This window comes from Arachis hypogaea, chromosome 14 (assembly GCF_003086295.3).
Source record: "Arachis hypogaea cultivar Tifrunner chromosome 14, arahy.Tifrunner.gnm2.J5K5, whole genome shotgun sequence".
Taxonomy (NCBI): Eukaryota; Viridiplantae; Streptophyta; class Magnoliopsida; order Fabales; family Fabaceae; genus Arachis; species Arachis hypogaea.
Window position 1 is genome coordinate 116,346,804 of NC_092049.1, and position 6,000 is coordinate 116,352,803.

Below are 6,000 nucleotides of genomic sequence, written 5' to 3' on the forward strand. Positions count from 1 at the left end.
GAGTGTGGGATTGAGGAGCAGTGGCAGATAGAGGATTTTTTTTACAATGGGGGTTCGGCTGCTTCTTCGTGTGGCTAACTTCTTTCTCATGATGAAAGAGGTAAAGAGGAGAGTGAAAAGATGAAGAGAGGCCGAAGAAGGGGGAAGGTGGAGAGAGGTTAGACCACATTAAATGCTTAGTGGAGAGAATATCATTTAAAGTAATGAGCATTTAATGGAAACGATTTTCAATCAAGGAAATTTTTTAAAATTAAAAACAAAAATCTAAAAGGTCTTTTCCTTGAAATGTGGGAGAGAAATTAGGGAAAAAAGATATGATTTGACAAGAACTCCCTTTTTGAAGATATGATGTGATAACCTTTATTAAAAATTAATTTATTAAAAAAAAGCATGATGCCAAGAAAAATTTATGAGCCAGAATCATTGAATGGGCTTAAAGAAGGTTGGTTGGGCTTGAGTCCAAGGCACCAAAGTTCAGTCTCCCCCTGTTTCATAGCTTGTTCATCATATGCCCAGATTTGTCTCCCTACTGCCTATGAGACAAAAACAAACAGAAGCATGAAAATCACTTTTTTTCAATAAAACTCAAATCCATCATTCCCAAACTGTTCCTTAACGAACAAAACCTATCTTCACACAGAGGTTTAGTGAAGATGTCAGCAAGTTGCTCTTCGGATTTCACAAATTGGATATCAATAGTACCTTTTTGCACATGTTCCCTAATAAAATGATATCTTACTTCAATATGCTTAGTTCTAGAGTGCAGCACAGGATTTTTAGAAATGTTTATAGCACTCATATTATCACAAAGCAAAGGTATACTATTGATTTTTAATTTGTAATCCTCTAATTGAGTTTTTAACTAAATTAATTGTGAGCAACAAGCTGCGGCAGATATATATTCAGCTTTAGCCGTGGATAGTGTAACAGTGGCTTGTTTCTTGCTTGACCACATGTTGAGTGAGCTTCCAAGGAAGCAACATAATTCAGAAGTGCTTCTTCTATCCACTCGGTCTCCCGCATAATCTGCATCACAAAAACCTACTGCACAAAATTCATTAGATTTTAGATACCATAAGCCAAGATCACATGTGCCCTTAATGTCTCTAATGATTCTTTTTAACAGCCAAAAGATGAGATTCTTTTGGGTGAGATTGAAACCTTGAGCACACACCCACACTTTGAACAATATCCGGCCTAGAGGATGTAAGATACATGAGGGATCCTATCATTCCTCTATACTTTGTTTCATCCATATCTTTTCTATTTTCATCCTTGTCAAGCTTTATGTTTGGATGCATAGGAGTTCCCATTGGTTTGAAATTTTCAAGGCCAAATTTCTTGATTAACTCTTTTGCATATTCACCTTGGTGAATAAAAATACCACTAGGAGTTTTTTTAATTTGAAGACCAAGAAAGAAGGTTAATTCATCCATTAAACTTATTTCAAACTCACTAGTCATAAGTTTTCCAAACTCTTCACACAAGGCTTCATTGGCCGAACCAAACACAATGTCATCCACATAAACTTGAACAAGCAAGACATCATCATTAGATTCTTTTATAAACAAAGTAGTATCAGTGGTACCCCTTTGAAATTTATTTTCCAACAAGAAGGCACTAAGCCTTTCATACCAAGCTCTTGGAGCTTGCCTAAGGCCATAAAGAGCCTTAGAGAGTTTAAAAACATGATTTGGAAACTCTTTGCTTTCAAAACTGGGGGGTTAAGCCACAAATACTTCCCTATCTATAAAACCATTAAGAAAAGCACATTTGACATCCATTTGGAACATCTTAAAACCCTTGTGGGCAGCATAGGCAAGAAGCAACCTAATTGCTTCCATTCTTGCTACCGGGGCAAATGACTCATCAAAATCAATTCCTTCCTCTTGATTGTAATCTTGCGCCACTAATCTAGCCTTGTTACGAACAACTCTACCATCCTCACCCAATTTATTTTTGAAAATCCATTTTGTACCAGTTACCTTTTTACCATTTGGATTTGGCACAAGGGTCCAAACCTCATTCTTTTCAAATTGTGCTAGATTTTCTTTCATGGCTTTAACCCATTAAGGGTCTTCAAGAGCTTGCTTCACATTGAGAGGCTCCAATTGGGACAAGAAGGCAACATTGCTTGGTTCCACTTGCTTCTTGCTTGAAGATCTAGTAGTTATGCCTTGGAAAGGATCACCAATGATGAATTTATGAGGGTAACCCTTCAAAAACTTCCATTCTCGTGGCCTTTGAGGAAAGGTTCTACCTTGATGAGTTTCAGTTGACAACTCTGTTCGAGTTTCTCTGGCTTGTTCAAGAGACAAAACAGAAATGTCTCCTTCATTCTGACGAGACGTTTCTGGACAAACAGATTCAACATCTGGGATAGTCTTGGAATTTTCTTAATTGGCTTCTTGGTTCACATCAGTTTCATAACCTGCATCATCATCTAACACAACACTTGGAATAGAGTTAGAATCACAAAAGGACACATGTATGGATTCCTTTATTGTTCTATGTTCTTTGAGATAAATCCTAAAAGCTTTGCTAGTGGTGGAGTATCCAACAAACATTCCTTCATAAGATTTTGGATCAAACTTTCCAAGATTTTTTTTATTATTAAACACAAAATATTTGCATCCAAAAATGTGGAAATACTTAAGATTAGGTGGGGTTCCTTTCCAAAGCTCATATGGAGTTTTTTTTTAAACATTTTCTAATGATAGTTCTATTAAGAATATAGCAAGCTGTGTTTACAGCTTCAACCCACAAAAATTTTGGTACATCATTTTCACAAAGCATTGCCCTAGTCATTTCTTGAAGGCTTCTATTCCTTCTTTCAACTACCCCATTTTTTTAAGAAGTTCTAGGACATGAGAAATTATGAGCAATACCAAATTCATCACAAAATTTTTCAAAATCTTGATTTTCAAACTCCTTTCCATGATCACTTCTCAAGTGAGCAATTTTCAAATCTTTTTCATTTTGAATCTTTTTGCAAAGAGTGGAAAAAGCATGAAATGCATCATTCTTGTGAGCTAAGAAGAGAGCCCAACCGAATCTAGAGTAATCATCCACCACCACCAAACCATAGTATTTACCACCCAAACTTTGAGTTCTAGTAGGACCAAAAAGATCAATATGTAACATTTCCAATGGCCTTTTAGTGGAAATTCCATCTTTGGGTTTAAAAGATGATCTTACTTGTTTGCCTAGTTGACAAGCATCACAAGTAATATCTTTATCAAATTTAATATTTGAAATTCCTCTAACTAAATTCTTTTTAACAAGCTTAGAAATTTGGTACATGCTAGCATGTCCCAATTTCTTATGCCAATGCCATTTTTCAGATTCAAGAGAGGTAAAACATGTTACTTTTTGATCCTTTAAATCCTCTAGAGTTAATCCATACACATTATTACATCTTTTTGCTTCAAACAAAATTTCACCGGATTTTTCACAAATAACCAAGAAATCCAATTTTCTAAAAATAACCTCATAACCAAGATCACACAATTGGCTAATGCTTAGAAGATTATGCTTTAATCCATCAACAAGCAAAAAATCATTAATGAAAGAAGAGAAATTCTTACCCACTTTACCTATGGCCACTATTTTTCCTTTTTTCATTGTCACCGAAAGTAACAAAGCCTCCATCATACTCATCAAGCTTGATGAAGAACGTTGACTTTCCGGTCATATGCCTAGAGCACACACTATCCATATACCACATGTTGTCTTTTCTCTTGGATGCTAGGCAAACCTACAAAACAAGCTCAAGTTACCTTAGGTATCCAAATCTTTTTGGATCCTTTGATGTCAAACCATCTTCTTTGTCCCAAGCCATTAAAGTCACAAACAATTTTGTAAACTTTATCTCCAATCATCCTTTCTCTTGTGAAATATTGAATAGGAAAAATGTCCATTCCGATTGTATAATCTACAAAATTTATGAGTTGCTATTTTTCTAAAGCTTGTTGGGTTTTGAAACCTTATGTCACCCGAAGAGGATGCCATGTTGGTAAAAGGTGATTTTTCAATGAATTTTTCAGATTTGTGAAAACCCAAACCAGCGTTATCATAAAGAGGTTTTTGGCTAGCCAAGAGTTAATTTAAATTTTCAGAACTTTGAGCAAAGTTGGCTAAGTCCTCTTTAAATCTTTTTATCTCTTTATGCAGCTTCTCATTTTCTTCAAAACAGTTAAGATATGCAACCACAGAATGCTATTTTTTACAACCTTTTATTTCAGCTTTCAACCGCTTGTTTTCTTCAACAAGATCAACAGCAGTTTCAGCCTCTCTCAACTTTTCTTTAAGAAAACCAATTTCAGCTTTTAGTATTTCTATTTGAGACTCAAGATTTTGGTTTTCATTTAAGAAGTATCTGATCTTTTCAGAAAGATGATCAATCATGAGATGAAGGTCTTCAGTGGAAGGATTAAGAAATACTACCTGCTCTATGTGATCGGCCATGAGACAGGTTTGAGACTTGGTTTCTGATTCTTCATCTTCATCAGAGTCATTTTCCAAGTCTTCCTAAGATGCCATGAGACCTTTCTTCTTTCCCTTTTTGGGCTTGTCCTCTTTCTTCAGTTTTGGACAATCAGATTTGAAGTGCCCAACTTCTATACAGTTGTAACAGATCACTTTGCTGAGATCCCTCTTTGGCTTCCTTGAGCTGCCTCCTTTTTTTCGTTCCTTCAGCTTCACCATTTTCCTGAATTTCTTAGCAAACAAAACAAAATCATTTTCAAATGAGTTATCACTGGATTCATCATCCAGCGGTTCAGAAACAGATTTGAGAGCAATTCCTTTCATTTTTGTATCTTTTTTCAAATATGTGTTTTCAAAAGCAAGTAAATTTCCTCTTAAATCATCATAGGTCATAGTATCTATGTTACTACTCTCAGCTATCACTATTGCTTTGGTTTCCCACTCTTTTGTGAGACATCTTAATATTCTCCTGACAAGCGCAGATTCAGAATATGTGATCCCCATAGCATCCAAGCCAGTGATGATGATGTTGAATCTTTCAAACAGTTCATCTATCATCTCTCCTTCCTTCATTGAGAACATTTCGTATTCTCTATTCAGCATGTCTATTCTCGATTTTTTTACTTGAGTTGTGCCTTCATGAGTGATTTGAAGTTTGTCCCATATTTTCTTTGCTGTTGTGCATCTTGATACCCGTCGGTATTCCTCAAAGCTGACCACACAGTAGAACAAGTTGACTGCTTTGGCGTTGAGCTCTACTTTCTTTCTGTCTTCCTCAGTCCAATCGGCTTCACCTTTGAGAGTAAGCACACCATCAGCTCCTGTAGTGGTTAGAAATTATGGACCTTCTAGGATTATCTTCCAAAGTCTGTAGTCTACAGATTGAACAAATATTTTCATTCTTTCTTTCCAGTAACTGTAGTTCTTTCCATTGAAGAATGGAGGTCTGTTGCTTGACTGCCCTTCTGTCAGAGTATAGACAACCAAATTTGAGCCACTATTAGACGCCATCAGGATCTTTTCTCCAAGCTGCAAAGCTTGATCTCTTTGAGACCAAGCTCTGATACCAATTGATGGTAATCAGTGGCTAAGAGAAGGGGGGTTGAATCTTAGCCCTCTTTTTCTGAATATTACTTTTTGCCTTTTAAAATAACTTCTGGAGATATTTCTGCTTTTTGCCTCATAACAAATCAAGAGACATTTTCTTTTTGTCTCGTAACTGGTTAGGAGATATTTTTCAATTTTGTCTCCCACAAACAGAAACACAAAAGGAGTAGAAGAGAGAGAGAGAATCACACTCAGAACTATACTGGTTCAGCTGCTAAGTGCAATGCAGCCTACATCCCGTCTCCATCACAACAGTGATGGAATTTTACTATAATCATCAAATTACATACACCAATTCTTCCCTAGGAACTACCCATTCCTATCTGGGACAAGTCCAGATTCTATCCTCAAAACTAAACTTGACTTGGACAACTGCCAAGCTTTCAATCGCAAAGTGCTAACCCA